The 21,428-nt window shown below is 53.6% G+C and overlaps 1 protein-coding gene across 3 annotated transcripts in view; it reads right to left on the bottom strand.

The window, feature by feature from the left end:
- The window catches only part of Gdpd5 (glycerophosphodiester phosphodiesterase domain containing 5), an 80,986-nt gene extending 65,829 nt beyond the window's left edge, over positions 1 to 15,157 (bottom strand). The window contains exon 1 of one of the 3 annotated variants that reach the window (XM_076846626.2): positions 14,329 to 15,157. The gene's annotated coding sequence lies outside the window, so the exon portion shown is untranslated. Of the gene's footprint in view, positions 1 to 12,868; positions 12,935 to 14,328 lie in introns of those variants that run through there. The other 2 variants (XM_076846628.2, XM_076846627.2) reach the window with 2 other exon arrangements.
- Between the last annotated feature and the right edge of the window lie 6,271 nt (positions 15,158 to 21,428).

Here is a 21,428-nt window from a genome sequence, read left to right as displayed (position 1 = left end):
AAGGCAAGGAAGAGTTGGAGGGGGGCTCTCTTTTCAGAAAGCTGCCCAAGTTTGTCCTGATATTCCACTGTATCCTTCTCCATGCTGCCAGTCACACACACACACACACACACACACACACACACACACACACACACGCCAACCCAAGCAGAGGGAGCATCTGTGCTGCCCTGGGGCCAACCTCACCAGCTGTCTGCCCCCTATCCTGCCCTGATGGGGCCAGAACACCATCTGGGAGCTGCTCAGGCACAAGGGCATTGAGAGGGACCCTAGGAACTCTGGGGGAAGGGATGCTGGCACATCCACCCCTGTTCCCCAGGCATTGCATCCTGAGCCCAGGGGCTTTGACCAAGTTTTCTGCTAGACAGGCTGTAGGCCCCCCAGAGTGGGTGCCTCGGGCCCTGCTGAAATAAAACAGCATCCACACCAGACACAGAGCTGCCCTGATTGACACTTCCTGTCTTGAGAACAGGGCCGCGGAGGAGATCGAGGGGTAATTGTCTTGTTCTGTCCCTCAGGTCCCATGCCCACAAACCCCAAAGGTCCACCTCCCACCAGCTACCTAAGGACACAGAGTCCCTGGTATGTAGGTTGTTGGACCCAGTCTAGGTGCTAAAGAGACAGGCTGTGGGAGTCCCTGACATGTGTTTCCCATCCTTTCCAGGAGGCTGGGACCCAGCACTCTGGGCTGCATCTAGGGAGGGGACAGTACTAGTTCCTGGGTCCAGGAGATGGGCGGAACTGTGGGGTTTCTCTTCCTATTGGAGGTAACACAGACACTGGGCTAAGGCTCTCAGCCTCTGAGTGCAACTTGTACATAATTCACAGGCTCCTATTGCCGTGGCCTGGATAAAACCTACCCAGCAGGAGGAGCCTATGAGGGGAAAGGCAAGCCATCGCCAAGAATCACTTCTGGAAAGGGCGATGAGTGGACCAGAGGCCTGGGGGATGAATGGAAAGTGGACAAATAAACACTCTGGATGACAAGAACTGTTCACAAGCGTGTCAGTTTGCCCTCCGTGTCCACAAACTGTCCAACTGAATCGTGTGGGAGTTACTATTGTTCCCATTTTACAGAGGAGGAAACTGAGGATCAGAGCTAGTAACTTACCTCTTTTCATACAACAGAATTTCCTGCCCTGTACCAAGCTGCTGTATGCACACCACCCTCAACCCTAGCCTGGCACAACTCTTCACCCACTCTCTACCCTGCTTCCACCCATATGGAGGCTGGGACCTGAGAAGAGCCTTCAGTGAATCTACAGGGTGGTCCATCTGAGCTCAGGGCACCAATTGCTGAAGGAGAGAGCACAGGAATGAATTCCACTGGCAGCAAGAGACATCCCCGCCAGGGGGCTGCTGACGCCTGCCCAGCGGGAGCAGCCCAGAAAACCTCAAGGCTGGGGGAGAGGCAATCGGGTCTCCCCTGCACCCACCCAGAATTCCCAAGAGCCATTTGGAGATGGAAGGGATGTGCCAGGGACCTTGCCAGACCACAAGTGAGAGGAGCCCAAGGTTCAGAGAAGGGAAGGATTGTCTAAGTCCTGTCAGTCCACAAACACCTACTGGGCACCAGCCAGATGCTTGGGATTAATGTTACATGGTCCTGGTCCCCATGACACTCCCAGTCAGGTGGGCACCTGCTCAGCTGGTGTTTGGACTCCCGCGATCTGCCCCAGTGACTTCTATAGCCCCACCTCCAATGGCTCCCTTTTACCTCCTTCTGCCCCGTCATCTAGTATCCCTCATGGTGTCACCACACATTGCTACCTCTACACCTTTGCTCTAGTTGTTGCTGTCCCTTCCCAGCTGGCCAGAGCCTGCGTCCCACCCACCTCCTCCTTGCTGGCCTCATTCCCTAGCTCCTGCCCTGCCTGCCGACGCTCCCTTCTCTGGGCCTCCCCACACTCTTGACCTCTTACAACATCTGTGCACTCTGCTCATGGTGACCCCTCTGCCCCTGGGAAGACCTGGCACTCAGCGCTGCTCCACTTAGTTGAGTCAATGTGTCACCCACCCACCTACTGCCACGACTCAGAACAATGAAAAGAATCACTTTTTCCTTTTAAGGCTTCTATTTGTCTTTCTTTAAAAACCTTAGTGGGCACGGTGAAATGAAGTGGAAGGCTCTGAGACGCGTCTTGGCATTTCCCAGAGCTGGCTCTGTGCCTGGTGCACAGTAGATGCCTGAGATATGTTTGCTAGGTGAAGAATAAAAATATATCCCCCTTCCTTTTGCCCCCGATGTCTCAAGTCCCACCATTATTCCAGATCCTCTTCTGGGGCTAAACAGTGTTCCTCAGATGTTCTTCAAGACGCAAATGGTCCTGGCCGGGAATTTACCTTGGGCTAGGGGCTTCCCTGTGCAAAGCATCAAAGCAAGAGTTTTTCCATCCACTTGTCCCAAGTCCCTAGCCCTGCTCTGTGACAAAGGAGGTACACATCCCAACAAGCACTGGCTGTGCACTGCTGTCTGAGGCAGTTCCCTGACCCAAATCAACACATTAAAGGACCTGAGAAGGCATGTTCTGAGTTATGTAACCTAGCAGTTTCTGAATCTGTGTGTCAGCATGGATTCTAGAGCCTGTTACTGTCCCTTGGAACTAGAGCTCCCCAGAGCACGGTTTGGGAAGTGTACACTAGTGGGGGCACCTGACCAGGCAGGGTCCACTACAGGACAAGGTACGCACACTGAAGGGGACTTGTGCTGGCCAAAGCCATTCTTCTTTGCATTGACCATTTCATGGAGGTAGAAGGTCTGATCTCAGCCAACAACAATCCTTGGTGACAGAAACAGAAAGGAAGGGGATATAGTGCAGCTTGCAAATGGAGCACAGAAAGGAGAAGGTGACAGGCCAGGCTGGGGATGAATGATCCCCAATTGCAATTCTGTGCTCACGGTTGGCCATTGGGTAGGGGACTTCATCCTGCTGAGCTTTGCTTTCATTGTCTGTAAAGTGGGGATTGCTTAAGGTTACTGTGATTCACGGTGGTGACGTGAACAGAGGCAGAGTATAAACTGTGACGTCCTGAGCCAGCATTCACTATGTGCACCATTATTCCCTGTGTGTGCTACCAGGAGGGGTGGGCAGATCCTGATCAATCACAAGCCTCTGCAGAGGTCCTCTGTCAGGATGACGGAAGTCCCAGCAGGGCCCAGGCTCACCGGTGGCTCGTAGCTAGGTATGAATGAATGAAGGAACAAACAAACAAACCAGCGAGCTGAAATGAGGTCAACTGTCTCATTTCTCAGTGCCCAACTGGTAGAAGTGACAAATTAGGAAGGACACACACAAGCAGAAGGGGAGGAGAAAGAGGTGCCGGGCTGCTGGAGTCAGGTCCACTGGGCAGTAGAGGGAAGGGACAGGGTGGGAGGAGCTGAAAGGAAGTGACCTTTTTTTTTTTTTTTTTAAAAAAAAAAAACAAGGTTTCCACTTAAACTATTAGACTGCTTTGGCTGGTATAGGGAGCAGAGGACAGCTCCAGGACCTGACACCCACTTAGCTTCCTAAGTGGAAAACTGCTTCCTGTATTTATACCATTCAACATACTCATGCACAGGACAAACGTTTTTAAAGTGCTGACTTTGTGCCTGGCAAGGGACTGTTAGGCAGTGGGGACCTGAGGTCACCGCAGACAACATCATGCATGAAAGATTCTGGATCAGCGAGGCATCTGGTCACTTGAGGATGAGAGGGAGGGAGGAGATGCAGAAAAAATTCCACAGACAGGAAGTCTGGAGGACTAACCTAAATCGCTGCCTCAGGCCAGCTTTCTTCCTTCTCCAGGACTCCATCTTCCCATTTATAAAGTGAGGCGGATGATAAAAGTTACAAACACTACTCCACAGCACCAGCTACCTGGCCAGCAGTCACAGATATTCTCTCACCTAATGCTACAGCCAGCAAGGCAGCGATTGCTAACTATTTGTTGTGGGGTGGATTGTCCCTTTCACAGATGAGCAAACTGAGGCTCAGCTGGTTTCTAACTTGCCTGAGGTCCAAGGGTTGTGGGCGTCCTAATGTAACCTGGGTGTGTCTGATTCCAGAGCGCCCCTCTCCTGCCCTCCCAAACAATCCCACACTGCCTCCCCACAGATTGCTGAGGATTCAGTGACATCACAGGTATCAAAGGGCTTTGTAAAGTTAAACTAGTATGTGTCCAAAGGCAACAAAAAATAAGTCTTGATTCCTCCATGAAACCCAACACTGAAGTTCAGAAGAACACTTAGAATGTGCCAAGCCCAGAACCCCTGGGCTCCTGATCCTTCGACCTCCTGCATTCTTTGGCCAACTGCCTCTCAGAGAAAGGGATCTGCAGTCCCAGGGGCCTGAGCTGACCCCATGCAGCCCTCAGAGCAGGGCTCTTCCCGAGGCCCACCAGGCCCCTCTTGCCCAGGAAGACCACTCGTCTCACCATCACCTGTCTCTCCTGTGCTCCACACTACCAGGGACTTAAAGGGCACCTCCTGGCCCAGGGGCCATGAAATCACTCCAAGATCCCTCACCACCCACCACTGACAGGCTGTGAGACCTCAGGCCAATCATCTCACCTGAGTCTCTGAGTCTCTGATTTGCCACCTGCTAAATGAGGGATTAAAGCAGATCACACATGGAACAGGTCTACCCCAAGGAGAGACTCAAACGAACCTAACCTCCAACAGCTGACTTAGCTAGGTAGGTAAGCAGAGGAAATCAGGCTCTCCAAAGGCCTGGTCTGAGAAGGGAAGTGCTATCCCCCCAAAGAATCCCCACTCTAATTGTGAACTTGTGACCTGCCCTTGGGGACTGGCCCTCAGGAGCCCCAGGTCAGAGAGGTAGACACAGAACCTACCAGCGGCCACCAGCAAGACCCTCATCTTCTGTCTTCCCAGGGTGGCTGGAGTCTTAGCAGAGGGGAGGTAGGAAAGGGGGAGCCCAGAGCCCAGACATCCCCTATGCCCACTGTGGCCCAGAGAGGTTGCTAACTAGCCTCAGGCCACAAAGCAAGGCAGAAGGTACCAGAATGCAGGCCTTCTAGGTCCAGCCCAGGCTGTCTCCACTGCCCCAGAGCCACCCTTTCAAGAGCATGGGTCAAGCAAAGAGAGGAAGAACAGAGTGAACAGTTAGGCTGCCGCACCCATGCACACTCTGCTCTGGTCAGGATGCTGTGGTCATTGACAGCTAGGACCCTAAGCTCCCAGGTGAAAACCAACACCTGGTTGCTCCTTTTTCTGTCTCATTCACTATAGATACTGACAAGGTATATTTGGATGAAGGATAGGCTCAGTCTGCCTCTGCAGAGTCTGAAATAAGAAGAAAAGGGTTTCAGTTACAGCATAATGGACTTCGGTTAGATGCAAGAAAGAACTTCCTAGAGAAGCATTAAGAATGGACAGCAGACAGAGAAGGGGAGCAGGATGCATGTGGGTGTAGCACTTCCTCTAAAATATAAGACGCTGTCTTCAGCCTGGCAGGAGAGTGTTGCTCCCTCCATCTCACAGGTAAGCAGCTGAGACTCAGCTAGGCTGCATGACTCGCCCAGTGTCTTCTGAGCTCTGCTCAAAAGAGGCAGAGCTGGGATTCAAAGCCAGGACTATGACTCCAAGGGCCACACACCTTCCTCCTCAGGCCTCTCTAGGGACTCAGACAATGCCCAGGGGTGAGCTGTGGGGAAACCAGGAGCTCGCAGGGGCTGGCTGCAGAGGCTGTGTGTTTTAGGCAGCCTGGCTGTGCCCCATGGACACTATCCCAAGGGCCTCCCGGTGCTTTCCATGCAAAGTACCCAGGCACATCTCCTGTCCTTCCCCCAGCTGGGCCTCCTCTGAGTCCAGGCTCAGTTTTGCGCCAGGATGCTGCCTACTACCTGCTTGGCAGGAGCCCCTGTGAGCCCCACACCCGACAGCAGATTGCCCATTCCAGGGCCCTGCAGATTGCCCCAGGCCTGCCAGCCCCACACTGCATCTGGTGGCCTTCACAGGCTCCCAGGGGTCCCTTGAGCTCAGGTGGAATGACCCACTCTGGGAGCCAGAGGCCAACACTGGCCCAGGGGTGCAGTAAAGCAGGGCCAGCTGCCTAGTTCTGCGCAGGCTCTGGACTGGACGGGTTGCCGAGGGCTCCGTGCACCTGAGCACACCTGCCGCTAGCCAGCCCATGGCCTTTGCCCACTCCAGAGATACGACTGTCCCTGCCGGGACCACCTCAGAAGCCACCTGCAGCCTGATTTGGGGGAGGAGGCAGAGAGAGAGAGAGATGGGTGCCCTCCCAAACTCCTCTCGCTGAGCGGGCTGTGGCAGTTGGAAGGCTGAGATTCTTCTGGGTGAGGGCTGAGACCCCATGGTCTTCAGGTGGCAGCATCCGCGGGCTCTGTGCCTTGCCACTGACAGGGTGAGCAGTGGCTTCAGCACACCTCTCCAGGCCTCGCCCACCCTGCCTGACCTCTGAGGGCTGCACTGGGCTCCATGCTGCTGGCCTTGGGGAGCTCAGGCCACAGGAAGCAAGGGGACTACAGGGAGGGAAAAGGAAGTGGAGGTCCAGTGCCCTGTCGGGTCCTCAGGGTTGAGTGGGTTGCTCTACAGAAGGTCCCAGCCCCTGTTCCTATAGCTGACCACTTCTTCCCTTCTCCTTCAAACCCTGGCGGTGACAGTGATGGTCCCAGCTGCTGTGAGCCCTTGGGGCTGCACTCTCCTTTCTGGGCCCCACACCTCTCTTGCTGGACCAGAGGAGACCAAGCCCTGCCACCAATGATTGCTTTTGCAGTCTTCCCCCGCAACGGCCCTCAGGGCCTCCTCTAGAAGGGGCTCCCCTCACAAACAAATTACAAAAGAACAGCTGGAGGGGACGCTCAGGCTCACCTGAGCAGCCTGCCCTGCCTCAGCTTGGGCGTCCCTGAGAACCCCGAGAATGAGCAGCAAGAACCGGCCTGAGAAGGAGGACCCCCAGAGCATACTTCCTGCCTGTTTTGAGACTGAGTATACAGCAGGCACTGTGCTTTACACTCCGAGAACCTCATTCACTTCTCACACAAGGTCGTATGTTTTTAATAGGACCAGGGATTGAACCCAGGGCACTCCACCATGGAGTCACAACCCCAGTCCTTTTTATTGTTTACTTGGAGTCATGGTCTTGCAAAATTGCCCAGGCTGGCCTAGAATTCGCCATTCTCCTGCCTCAGCCTCCTGAATGGCTCAGATTGTAGGTATAAATTATGCACTTTAAAGAACAGACAAAATGACCCGCCCAGGGTCATCCTGCCAGTAAGTGACAAAGCCAGGATTCAAACGCGAGCTCCTCGGCCTCTGAAGTCCCCCAGGTTGGCAATACACTAAGCTACTATGTGCAAGCAGCTCAGGACAGAGGAGACCAGCTTCAGTGGGGTCCACCACCAGGAGGGCTTGTGTAGTAGCCTCCAGTGTCCCCAGACGCTCTCCCCTAGGAGGAACAAAAAAGCCCTCTGACATTCTTTAGTTCCCCCAGGTGGAACAAGGCCCGAAGCAGGCAGTGCAGTTGGGTATCCGGGTTGGAAAAACAAGCAGATTCATACAAGGCCTCATTGTTACAGAATCTGACACTTTGACCATTAAAACAAAACCAAGCAAAACAAAATGTTGCTGCCTTGTCTTATCCCTTAGAGAGAAGGGGGACAGTGGGAAGTTACCAAGGCAAGGGACCGATCCCTTTCCCCAGCCAGCCCTAATCTCGGAAACCCAGCTAAGGTGGCTGGGGCAGGAGCCCGGGGTCTGTGTCCAGCCTGGCTCTGCCCCCAGCCTGGCTCTGCTCCTGCTCCTGTGGCCTTGCTCCACACACCCTTGAGGTGTCAGACACTGCGTTTCCCATGTGTGGCCTCAATTCAGACAGAGATTACTGTTATTCCCATTTTTCAGAGGAGAACACTGAGGCTTGAAGAAGACACCCCCCACCTTACACCTTTTTTAGGTAAGAAGGGACTTATTTTCCTGACCCCATTTTACAGAGAGCCAGGATTCAGGCAAAATACAAGGGTGTCCTCCAGGTCCACACTCAGCCACACAAAGGCAGGGTGGGGAGCTCTGACCTTAGGGCTGGCCTCTGGGGTGCTGTCTTTTAAGATACTTGGGGGGTCTGGTTCCCTTGTCAGTGGGACAGAACTTTCTCTTTGAGCCTCCTGGGTGGGAGGGTGAGATGAATTCTCCTGGGGTTGTTTTCTAAGAGTCCACTTGTTTCAAAGCTAAACAGCTGCAGGATGGATGCCGGGAGACCCCTCAGCTTGCTGGTGTGCCTTGGGAGCAAGATGCAGATAAAAGAACTCAGCGCGGGCCTGTGGCTTCTTTTCTCTGGACAGTTTGGTTCCCAGCCGGGGAAGAGCTTGGTGTCTCAGGACCGCGGCCCACGCTTCTTCCGCAGGTGCCTTTTGGCCTTCCCCACGCCCTCAGAGCTGAATGTCAGGGGCAGGGTGGCAGCGTGGGTGGTGGGGACAGAGAGCCTATGCAGCCCAGCTTCCTGGGGTTGGCCCCAGCCACCCGCTTGCCCTTGGAGAGGAGCCGCGGTCCCCTTGGATACTGCTCAGGGTGTAGACGTCACAGCGGCTTTGGGAGCACCACCTCCGTGAAGCCCATCCTGGCTCCCTCCCACACAGCTCTGGGCAACCCAGATCTTGGCCTGCCTTGTCACATTCTGTGTTGTCATTGCTTCTGTCCTCCCTTCCTACTGGGCTGTTCATTCATTCATTCCACAGAGCAGCTGCCCTTGATCTGGGATTCATTCCAACGCCTTCCTGAGCACCTGTTCTCTCAGCTCCTCGCTAGGTGCTGGGGACAGATAACAAGGGCCAGCCTGCCTGAGGGTTTATTATGTGCTGGGCTCTTTTTTTGTGCTTTACGTGCACAATCCATTTAACCTACTTCACAACAACCCTGTGAAGCAGATTCTGTGATTAAGCCCCATTTTTCAGATGTGGTAACTGAGGCCTAGAGAGGTTTAATCACTTGCCCAAGTCACCTGAGCCCTACCCTTTACCATCAAGGATATTACCAGTGGGCTGGCCCCTGCCTCAGGAGCTCAGCACTCTCCACAGTTTGGAAGTGTTGTGTCTGTGTGTTTGCCTGACTACAGACTCTCCAATCATGTCACACTGGGGCTGGATGTGTGTGTAGGGGGACGGTCAAAAGAAGGCTGCCTCCCTGTAGGGAAGGACTCACTCTGCTCAGCACTGCTAGCTGGCTAGATCCCTGGCTGCTCCTTCCAACTGGGTCATTTCTGTTTCTAAGGCCTAAGAAGAAAACCCAGGTCAGTGGACATCCTGTTTTGCTCCCTGCCCTTGACCAGGCTTGGGGTCCCTCCCAGGCTGACAGCTGCCTGCTCCCGCACTGCTCACTGGGAAGTCACTGGGAACAGCACCTCTGCAAGTCCCAACTGACCCTCAGCAGCCCTCTGAAGGGAAGTCCTCTCTGCCACCTGCCACACCCTCCCTCCTGACGGCACCCGATGGACTCTTTAGTCAGTTTCTCACTGAGTCACTTGTTCACAAGGCCACCGAGAGGATGGGCGAGGGGGACGCTGATCAAATGTCTGCCTAGGTACCAGGCCTCAATGAGTACCCCCTTCTCCCTTCACCTCATTAAACCTCAACACTGTTATTATCAACTCCATTTTACAGGTAAGAAAACAGGTGCAGAGTTAAACAACTGGTCCCAGGGCAGCTTGCATGGCCTCCCTGACCTGGGGGTGGCCACCTGTGCCAGGCACACTGCCAGGCACTTGGGGGACGAGGTGGCTGGCAAGGATGGCAAATCCATGCAGACCACAGGCAGTGAGCAGAGGGGTGGCGTCCACCTGCTCGGAAGGAGTCCTGGGGCCTTCTCAGAGGAGGCAGCCTCAGGCCTGGAGGATCTCGCTGCTCTTGCCCGGCCACCACAACAGGAGAAAGGGCAGCTGTGGCCCACAAAGCTCTGGTGCCCAGGGTATACTCGCTGCTGCCCTGGAGGCGGCAGAGGGAGGAGAAGCCAGCTGCCCTGCCAATGACCCCACTGCACCCAGGCCAGCCTGCTCCCAGTCCTGCCAACCTGGCCTGGCCCAGCCGGCTCCCAATCACAGCTAATGACCATGCTGCCTGCAGCCCAGGGCACCACCCTCTTTAGGGTGACCACAGTTCCTTCTGGCCCAGACAGCAGCCAGGCCAAAAATCACAGCTGCTTGTCACACCACATCCTCTACCCTGTGCTGTGGTCTCCTCCTCCTTCTGCCAGGATCACAGAGGACACTGCAGAAATCTAGAGAGGTAAGGCCCTTGGACACCGCCAGCTCACCATACATGTGGGCAAAGAGAACCGCACGGAGGGGCTGAGTCACCGCAGGTCACACAGCCAGCTGCTGCAGAGCCCAGGCCAAAGGTTCCTTCCTGGGCCCCATGCTCAGTCTCACACTGCCCTTCCTTAGCCTTGGAAGAAGGCTCGTGTCCAGGTTCTTCACATGCAAAGAATGCTTTCGAGGTACTGAGTGGAGTTGAGGAGACAGGACATCTAAAAGCTGGCTGTTCAGTGACAGAGGCATGGATTTCTAATTCAAACAGTTGCAGCCCTGACTCCCTACTTCCTGTCAAGCTGTGTGACCTTGGATAAGACAATGTACTTCTCTGAGGCTCAGATTCTGGAGCATAACAGTAGCTACCTCCAGCACTAGTGTGAATGAGAGTGTCCATAAAGTCTTAGCACATTGTCTGGCTTATAATAATTATTCAAGGATATTAGCTATTGTTAATATCATCACCATAGTATTATTAAATGTGCTGATCCATTTTATAAACTGTCAAATGCCATGGATGGTAGGTATTACATATTCCTGTGAAGTGTTAAAATTCAGAGGGGTGTACCCACAGGGTTGGACAATCTAGGAATGTTTCTAGGGGAATTTATGACCCAAGTTGGACCTGGACAGATGGGGACATAAGTGAAGAAGAGGCAGGGCTGGTGGTTCTGATGGGAGGCACCTCACAAGCAAAGAGGCAGCAATGGGGGCACAGGTGGTGCACGTAGGAGACACTGGTGAGCAATGAGCCCCAGGTCCATGCAGTGGCTCCCACGGGCAAGGACTTGAATGCCACAACTGGAAGCCTGGTCTTCACCTTACAAAGGAAGCACAGGGAGCCCAGAGGGGTTCTAACACTCCAGGGCCCCCCCAGCTGATCATTCGCCCCTTGCTTTGCCCCTCGCTATCCCCACAAACCCAGCATCACTACCCCGAGTTCTCCCCACCTCTCTGCCTGCCATCCCATCCCATCTCTTCTATTACAGGCCTGCCCCATGGTCCACATGGACAGTGAAGCACCAGTTTATTGAGTATATTTCATGCCCTGGGTTCTATGCAGGTGACCCCATGGTTACCCATAACAACCCTCCATTTCAAGAGAGGGAAACAGCCTGGCAGGGCCAGGTGTCTTGCCCACAGTCTGACAGTGAGTAGGTGGCAGAGTCAGGATTCAACCTTGATGACAGGACTCCCAATTGATGCAGTAAGTTACCTCTAGCTCCAGCCCAACCATCTATGACCTCAGAGAAGCCTGCCCATTACTCTAGTCCCTAGGACCTCCCCTCTCCCTTGACAACTCTCCCCCTGTACCTTCACCCTTAATGCCCCCCCATATCTCTTTGGAATAAGAGGCCCACAGTTGGATCCTAGATCTGCTAGCTTGGCTCTCCCTATTGCCTGTGGGTCCATCTGGCCCTCCAACAGGAGAATCGGGTTGATAATGGGTCACTCTGCTGTTCTAGTCTATTCCATCCCCCACTCTAATACAGTCATATCCAAGACTAACAGCATAAATAGGAGCCTCTTGCCTCTTCTGGTGGGGTTCAGAAGCTCAGCTGAACACAAAGCCATTTCCCTGAGCCTGCCTCCCAGGGGTGGGAGCTATAAATTATTCACTGCACTTTGTGCCTAGGGAGGCCAGACAATGGGCCAAGGAATGGACACCAGCTCCCTGTTCCCCATGGGAAGGTATCATCAGAACCCAGAGACCCTTGCCAGTATCCCCAAGCAGATTCCAGAAGCTATGAGACTATGGAAGATGTCGAGGACAATCTAATCTATATTGGAAGCCCGAGCTGAGCAAATTCAGGACTCTGCGGCTTCAACAATAGCCTGAGTTGTAATCTAAGGCAAGTCTGAGAATTGTCCCAGACTTCCTGGTCAAAATTCAAGCTTCCTTTTCTTCATGGGGCAGGAAATAGATATTTGGTCAGGCATTGAATATTGGTATCTCATTCAGTCCTCACAATGACCTGGTAAGGAGATGTTCTACTTTTACAGAGAAGCAGCTGGGGCTCAGGGCATGAAGAGATTTGCCCAGTGAGTGTGAGACAGAGTAGTTCACCTGCCTGGTCTGACTTACCACCGTCTGCTCTCACCAGTTTAGGCTGCCATTTAGCCCATCTGGGTAACTTCCAGATCACTGGATAGATAGCTGGTGCTCAAATAACTCCTGAAACAAACTCAAAGGCCCTAGGTGAGTGGTTTTACCTCTTTGAGCCTCAGTTTCCATACAAGGTAGCCATTAATAACAAGCCCCTTCTTGGCAAACACGACAAACTCCTTATCGACAGTTTTCTGATGTGACTGCCTTATCACAAGTAACACAGAGCATGCTTGACCCCACTTTAGAGGTGAGGCACCAGAAGATGCCCCAACCCTGCTGCACCTCACTCCAGATTCCAGGCTTTCTCCACCACCCCATGAAATGAGATCACAGGTGTGAAATTATTCCATCAAAGAAGAGCTTTGTTTAGATGCAGGGATTATTATGAGGACTTGAATCCTCAGACAGAGGAGGGAGTAGGGGGAATCCCAAGCCCCTTAGTCACCTTTTGGGTTCCCCTAGTCCCTCTAACCCCAGAGACGAGCTTCTAGTCTTCACTAACCTGTTCCACCTCCCAGGGGCTTTCCAAGGTGGTTTCCCCCTTGATTCCAGGGAGCTGGGTACAGCAGGGGTTAAGTAGTCCCAGCCAAGGCTACAGGTCCAGACCAAGGCCATATGCCCTCTTCTTCCTCACCTAGAACAAGAGCCCAAGAGTCCATGCCAAGGGCTTCTGTCCTGTATCCACCTGGCCCCCAAGGACAGCAGGAGCCCCTGCCTGGGACTCAAGACACCTAGGACTATGCCCACAGCCCTGGCAGCTTCATCCTTAAGATCTTAAACAAGCCCTCTCTTCCTGGGTCAGAGGTGTCCTGCAAGTTCCCCTGCCCAAGAGAGACTGAGGTCAGGTTTTCCATCTGGGCCAAAGGCTGTGGGGTTTCCGGCATGTCTCAGGCCCCTGCACCACCACAGAGACTCTCACAGCAGCCTCAAACATGGTCACACTGACCTCAAATCAGGAGTGGAGAAAACCCCAGCCACGCCCCCAGAAGTTGCAAACTGAGGAGGGGAGTGGACACTTTGAGGGACGCTTGGGAAAGCTTTCTCAAGTGGAACTTCTGGGTCAACCACTCACTGACTTTATGATCTGGGGAATGATCCTAAGCACCTCCTCATTAATAGGGTGAAGGACATGAGCTGGGTGAGTGCTGAGGGGCCACATCTCCTCCAGTTTCTGCAGGACTGACTTGGAGACCTCCACAGTGAGTTTGCCATCAGATAAGCAGAATCCCAGGAAATCCAGCGTGTCTTGGAGACCCCAGAATCTGGCAGGTAGGGGTAAGGAGCCATTTCTCTACCCTGGACCCCACGGAAAGCTCTGAAACTGGGAAGCCCCCCCCACCTTTGCCTTCAACTCTGGGAGGTGAGATGTCCAAGGAGTTGGAGGCCAGGAGAAGCCACCTCCTTAGCCTCAGGATCAGTGGCCCTGCACTGGGCCCCCCCACCTCCCACCGGCCCACTATTCACTTCCTTTCTTCTCCGACTTTGCTCTGCTTTATTTTTTTATTTTTTTAATTTAGGTGGACGCAATATCTTTATTTTATTTTTATGCGGTGTTGAGGATTGAACCCAGTGCCCCAGGCATGCTAGGCAAGCACTCTACCACAGAGCTACATCCCAGCCCCTCTTTGCTCTTCTTTTTTTTACCCTCTCCTTTATCCCCAGCTTAATGAGAGTAGGGAACCTCAGCTCTGTCTAGCCTCAGTTTCTCCATCTGTCAGCACCCATAACAATACACAGTACTTTCTATCTCACGAGGTAGCAGTGCCCCTTAAGAGACCATTTGTGCAAGGGCGGGGCGCGAACCTGCACACAATGGGAGCTAAATAAGTGCTCGTTTTCTCCCTTCTCGCTCCTTCTCTCAGCTAGTTCCAGCCTCTGCCAGTGTCCCCTCCACGCCCTCAGTCTCTAGCCCAGCCGCGAAGGGTCTGAACCGCTCCCGCCGCGCATCCGGGGCTCTCTCACCTGCAGCCTAGGCTCTCGCCGGCAGCCACGGCAGAGGGGGTCTGTGTTCCTTTCGGGGCAAGAGCTTGGAGCGGAAGGAAGGTGGCAGCTTCGACTCGCAGAACGAGCCCAGTGGTTCAGTCCGACTGTCCTGCCGACCTGGGACCCCTCGCGGGGCGCTGCACCCTGGCCAGGCTTCCCGGGAGCTCGTACGGTTCCAAGTCTGAGGCAGTCGATCAGAGGCAGCTGAAGGTTTGGTTCTCCGGGAGCCGGAGGGTGGGGACGTCCGGACTCCTTTGCACTGCAGTCGGAGGCTGGGGCCACCTTGCGCTAACCCCTGGGCGAAAGGCTGGGGGCTCCGACACACACTGAGAGAAAGACTGGGAATGACCCCGTAACGATGGACGCGAATGTGGAGCCTGAGCTGTCCCGTCCCGGCGCTCCGGGTCAGGGCCGAGACTTGGGCGTCCCGTGAGTCCGCTTCGGACCTTGGGGCTGGGAGAGTCCTGGCGCGGAACCCGGGGCTGGGTCGGGCAGGGCAGGGCAGGGCAGGCGCCGCCTGGGAGACTCGGCGGCCGGAGCCCCGCTGGGAAGTCTTCCGAGGTCCGGACGCAGCTCGCTCTGCAAAAACGGGGCGGACCTCAGCGCGACGGCGGACTCCTGAGCTCCTGGCAGCGGCTCCACTTCCTCCTCTTCTCCTGCTCGCTCGCCGCTCGCTTAGCCCCGCGCCGCAGCCGCTGCCACTGCCGCTGTCATCCTAGCCACCCACCCCCACCGGAGCTGCAGCCCGAGTCGTGCCGAGCCGAGCCGAGCCCAGCTGAGGCAGCACCGCCCGGCGCCCGAGTACCCGCGAGCGCGGCCCCGCCCTTATAGGGCGGAGCCAACCGAGGCCCCGCCTTTCACACGCCGGGGGCCGGGGCAGGGCGCGCGCCTGCTCTCCTCTTTGGGCCCCTGCACGGTCGCGAGCCGGAGCCAATCAGAGAAGGGGTAAAGGGCGGAGCTCTGCGGAACGTGGACTCTACCTCCGAGAAGGCGGGGCAGACAATGGAGAGGTGCGGCTGCAGAGAGGACAATGGATGGGTTGGGGGTTCTTAAAGAGCCAAGCGGGAAAGGGGGGTAACCTGGGGACCCGGATGGAAGGAGAGGCGAGGTGGTCTGAATTGTCTGGGACCGGTGCGTGAAGTCTGCAGTGGGAGGCGCGGGGGTGTCATGGGAAGGAACACGGGTGGGTAGGTAAAGCAGAGGAGAGGCAGGATGGCGGCCAGGTGGGATACCGGTGGCCAGGATGGCCACCAGGTCACCGCGAACCTGGGGGTGAGGCGACCCTGCCCTCCTCTTGTCCATCCCTAGCTTTTAGGGCTCAGTGCGCACAGAAGAGTTAAGTGCTGTGGAATGTTCAGATTTGAAGAAGCGGTGAAAAATAAGTTTTTGAAAATGAAGAGCGGATCTGTCTTCCACACTTCCCCTTTCCCAGCGTTCATCGCCGGGAGGAACGTCGTTGTAAGTTTTACAAATATGAAGTCAAAAGCAGAGCTGTGTGAGGACAACACTCCTCGAATCGTGATGTGTCTGTCGTCTGCTCACGCACCTCCCCATTCCAGCGCCTTGGATGCAGGAGCTGTGTCTAATGCCTCTGAGTCCCCCACGCCCTGCGCAGGGCCCGGCACAGAGCACGCGTTGGAGGGATTTGCTGTATGAATGAATGTTGAATGTGCACGGGGGCGATGTGAAAGCCATTAATTGGCCCAGGAAGTGGAGGAATGGAGGTGGCACAGTACAGCTTCTTTTAAGCTTCACACCAAGCGAGAACCAGTAAGAACCCCATTTCACTGCTAAGGACTCAAGTACAGAGTCCAAACGATGCTCCCCAGATCCCACAACTGGCACAGGATTCTAACCACCCGTCAGTACCACATTCCAGGGCAAAGCTGTGTGGTTTTGAAAGATTACTTTATCTTTCTGAACCTCTGGTTCTTTTAAAGAATTAAGATGCTGAGACTTGGCAGGGATACAAGTGAGAGAGCAGGCTTTAGAGGATGGAGAGAAGGGATTCCCACCAGGGGAAACAGCTTGTGCAAAGGTGTGGAGTCTGAAAGAACACCTCTGGGGACCCCTGGACTATTCTGGTTAGCAGAGGGTTCCCTGAGGGAGGAATGGGCAGGCTGAGGCCAGAAGGGATTAGTCAGGAACCCACATAGCTCTAGGCAGGTGAAGGAGAACTTTGTTAAAGAGCCCAGAAAAGTAAAGAATGGCTGGAGCTGCCAGTGAGAGGGCAGTAGAATCCATGGGGAGAGGAATGTGGAGAGGCAGAGGGGTACAGACAAGGGGGTTCAGACTTTGTTCTGAGAGCCACAAACTCCTGGGATTTTCCTTATGATCCTGAGCCCTGCAGGATGATGCTAAGGTTCAAGCCTTCAAGATCCATGTGTTGGGATTCCCTGTTTGTCAGAGGGGAGCCCTGGGAAAATCTTAAACCAGGCATTGATATGGGAAGGATGAGTTTGATAGGAAAGCAGATAGCATGGAAATACTTCTAACCTCCCAAGAAGCTTATGTTGTAGGGTCTGCCTGAAGAAGAGACGGTGTCTGCCAAGGCCTAGCCGGAGGCTGCCTAGTCCCCTCTGTAGAGTACACCAGCCAAGACCTTGGTTGGAAGAACAAGGAAGAGCGTGGGCTGGAGGCTGAAGTCCAGGCTAGAGGTAGAGTAAGGGGCCCTTTGTCAGGCCCAGGGACTGGGAGGTTGGCCCCAGGAAGCTCAGACTAGTCACTGGGGCCTGAGGTCTGGTAGGAGGCAATTTTGCCTTATGTGTCAAAGTTGGTAATGGTGCTCAGAAACCTTCTTCCTTCAGCTCTTGCTTAGAACCTTCTCTAGCTTCAAGTTGCTGGTATGATCAAGCTTTGAATCCCTAGCCTGGCATTCCAGCCTCATCTCCTCACCTCTTCCACCCTCCGCACATTCACTTCTCTCAGCTCCATCAACGAACATCTCCATGGACTTCCTCCAATGTGGTTGCTCCTGCTGGTTCCCTAGTCAGGGGCCCTGACTTTTTAATTTCTGCTTCCCTGCTGGGTTGAAGGGAAGAAACTGGAGGCCAAATGGTCACCTGTCCTCTTTGCTGTGGCATGCTCAGAGATTAGCATGGAGTCCAGTGCATAGCAGGTGCTTAGTAAATAATTATGGAATGTTCCATCTCTCACGTCAGAGTCACCTCCTCTGAGAAGCCTTCCTGAACTCCTCCAGGTAGTTTGCATTTGTTCTGGATCCCTTGGCTTGAAGGTTCTGTAATTATGTATGTTCATGTCTATTTCCTGCCATTGGGATAGGAGCACCTCAGTAGAAATGTGACCCCACCCACTGGCCTCCCAGCCCAGTGTCTGGCAGCCCTCAAGAGATCTCAGCATTGGGAAGTGAATGAATGAGATTCTCAGAGAAAAGCTGTCTGGATGCCCCTGTTGCCTCAGCCATGCCAGATGAACAGAGTCAGAATGAAAAGGAGCTTTTCAGAGCGGACCCTCTATGACCCCTGAGGCCTGCCCAGGGGTTACCAAGAGGTGACCAGTATACAGGTCTCAAACGCCCACACTTGCCCTCTGGATAACCTTCAGAGAAGAGGGAGTCTTCGGAATTGGTGGAATCTGGCCTTTCTGTGGCCAGGGAGGCCCACCCAGCAGAACAGCTCCAGAATCAGGGTGGCTTGTCTAGGAGGGCGCAGGCGCTCAGGATCCATGAGCCTGGAGGCTAATAGGAAACAGTAGCCTTTTCTGCCTGTGCCCCACTACTACCAAAAACCTCTGCCCTCTCCATGCCTCACACTAGAGGAAGCTCACAGCCGGGCTGCAGCCTGGTCAAGCCCACTGTGAAGAGCAGCCCTTTCCTCCTCACACAGCCCAGCTCTCTCTCTCAGGCCTGCATTTACTAGTAATTTTGCATTGTTTTTCTTAATAGGCCACTGAAGCAATTCAGAAAGGTCTTTCCACAAGATCTGCTTCCAGCCCAACCATGTGGTGCAAGCATGAGGGGTAGGCCCAGTGCTAGGGCGTAGCTGGTAAATGTGCCCCCCCCCCCAGTAGCTGTCTCTCTGACCGGATTATTAGGCTAGAGTGAGCTCATCAGCCCTCACAGGACGTGGTGCCCTCTCACCTCTCTGTCCTGGCTCTGCCAGCCTGGAGTCCTTCCCCTCTTTCCCCTGCCTGCTTGTGCCCCGTGCAGCCAGTGGGACTTTCTTCATCCCTCCTGGCCCCACCCACAATATGCTCCTCTGAGAAGCCTGCCCTGTTCTCCTAGTGGGCAGCACGGTATCCTCCTGTGGAGCCTGTGACACTGAAGGGTCTTGTCTCTCTCTTGGAACTCCGATCCCCTTGCGTCTGAACCATTGCAAGTTGGTTTTCCCATTTGATGATGAGCTTTTAAAGGACAGGGATTTGATTTCTCTCTGCACAAGGGTTGTACATCTCAAGCCCTACTCGCTGTTTCCTGAGCTGGACCAAGTCTTATACCAGACATCAGGAACCCAGAGGTGGGACAGTCAGGAGCCCCCAGCTCTGCCCTGCTACCACCTAGCACTGTGCCTACCTGTGACACGTGTTCCATGAGAAGGGGTCCAAAGCTGATCTCATGAAGAGGCCATCCAGGGCTGTCTGTATGGGCATGGCTGTCTGCATGGACATTGGTGCCAGGTGCTTTGTGAACACAGCGGCTGCCAGTTCAGCTGGGGCAGGGCAGAGCAAGAGCAGCTTTACAGGGAAGGTGACACTTGATTTGGTATCTAAGGATAAACAGAACTTGCCAAGATGAGGGATGAGCCTTCTCGGCAGAAGAGACACCAATCACACAAGACATGAACGAGGGCACTGTCGAGTGACTGGTAGAGGGAGGTGCATTTGGGGAACAGAAACAATACCAGAAGGAGAACTGAGGCTGCACAATGGAGCAGTTTAGGCACATATGCTAGAGCCATGTGCCCTGGGTTCAAATCCTGACACTGGACCCTCTCGGTGCCTCAGTTTCCTCATCTGTATAGTGAGGATTATACAAGTACTTGCCTTATAAGAACTTTATAAGGCTTAAGTTCATTTTTATTAAATGCTTGGGCCATGTTGCTATGGGATAAGCTGTGCATGCCTCATCAGGGGCAGGTGAGGCTGTCTTGTGTGGGGCTTGGGTTTGGACTTCATTTTGAGGACACTGGAAGCAACAGAGAGGAGCTGAGGGGAGCAAGAGGCTTGGCCTGGGTCCAGCCTCACTTCTCCACCCACACATTAAAGGGCCTCCCAAGGGTCCCCTGCCTTCCCTCCATCTCCCATGCCTTCTGGTGCTCCCAGGGTCTCTTTGGCCACAATCCATGTATTGTGGAACTGTAGGGGCTGTGGCCACACCCACCTGACATACCCAGGGAAAACTTTATGGCCTAATTTATTGCCAAAGTCCCTGATCCTGGACACCCAGATGAGTGTCCTAGTTCAGGCCTTGACTTAAACGCTAATGGATCCAGTTAAGAGGGTAAGTGGGAACAGACCAGGGAATGAAGGGCACAGGGAGGTAAAGATGTTTGCTTGGGGTTGGAGAGCAATCTGGTTGGAGGGCACTGTGGAGTGTGATGCTGTGGGTTGGGAACCAGACACTTCCTGGCCCAGCTACCTCCCTCTGTGTGCCTCTGCTTCCTCAATGATAAAATCAAGATGAAAATTGTGGCAGCTCTAGGGAAGGAACATGGCCCACCAAGGATGAAGCAGGAAAACCAATGTGGAAGGGGGAGCACCAGAGGAGGACCCCTTGAGGCAGGGAGGAGAGGGCAGTGTGGCAAGAGGTTAATAAGGGCCAGGAGGATAGGGACGAAATGTCTGGAATGGGCAGTTGAGACCTTGGGTGATTGGGAGATGGGTGTGGATGGAGAAGGAGGCTGGAGCAGAGGAGCACTCGTTCATGGTGGAGAGCCCTTTCCAGGGCAGCTGACAAGTGACTGGGCACTTGAGTGGCAGCAGAGGTGGATGCAGAGTTGGAGGATTTGGGTGGAGTTTGAAGGACTTAAAGCTGAAAGCTATGTGCAGAGGGAGGCCAGGGCAGGAGACTGACACAGTCCCAAGGAGAGGTAGCACTTCTGGGAGGCCTGAGAACTATAGGGGTGCAGGGGCAGATGAGGGAGATCCACATGGCCCCTTCTTACTTGGTAAAAGGGTTGGGTCACTTTGGAAAGGGTCTGTGTCAAGCTAATAAAAGATGATACTTGGCTCCTCTTCTCATTCTCCGATAATCTGGAAAGGATGGGGACCTTCATTTCCTTTCTGACCCCAGATCCTGGGGGCTTCCTCCTCTGCAGCTAGTCAGGGGAAATGTGAGCAATCATAGCTCCACGCCTACCCTTTTCCAGCACCTTGGTATGCTCACAACAGGAGGTGTCTACTTTGTCCCCTTCACTGTCAATTTCAGAACCATGAAGTCTGGGAGATTAACTTCTGCGTTCCCAGCCCAGAGCATGGGTCACACCCAACAGGGGCTCAGTGCCTTTACTGTGGAAAGGCAAAGGGTGCTTTCATTTGGCTGCCTCTGCTGCCCCCTGCTGCCTGATTCTGGTTAGGGCAGAATAATACTAAGAATGGCTACAGCTGGCTGCATTTCTGGCTCAGTGGTAGAGTGCTTGCCTAGCATGTGTGAGGCACTGGATTAGATCCTCACCACCACATAAAAAGAAAAAGAATAAAGGTTATCTTCTTTAAAAAAGAATGCTAGAACACTCCTCTCCAATCTTCAGTTTCAGTACCCCTTTTCATACCTCCAAATTATTGAGAACTTACAAGAACTTCTGCTTACCAGTTTATACCTATTGATACTTACATTACTTAAAATGGATACATTTAAAAATATTTACATAATTAAAATAATGTGTTTTAATTTGCATTTGGTGTTTTAATTTGCATTTCTCTATTAAAATAACAAAAAGTTACTAGTAAGTATTAATATAATGTATTTTTTAAAAAATAAATTCTCCAAAACAAAACAAAAATATTAATGAAAACAGTGATATTGTTAATGTGTACAAGTTTCTTTAGTGCTTAGTTTAATAGAAGACTGATGGATTCTCAGCTGCTTCTGCATTCAATCTGATGCACTGTTGTTTGAAGTT

This window comes from Callospermophilus lateralis, chromosome 2, assembly GCF_048772815.1.
Source record: "Callospermophilus lateralis isolate mCalLat2 chromosome 2, mCalLat2.hap1, whole genome shotgun sequence".
Lineage (NCBI taxonomy): Eukaryota > Metazoa > Chordata > Mammalia > Rodentia > Sciuridae > Callospermophilus > Callospermophilus lateralis.
The sequence above is the reverse complement of the archived record's forward strand: the minus strand, read 5'-3'. Positions and strand labels throughout refer to the sequence as shown.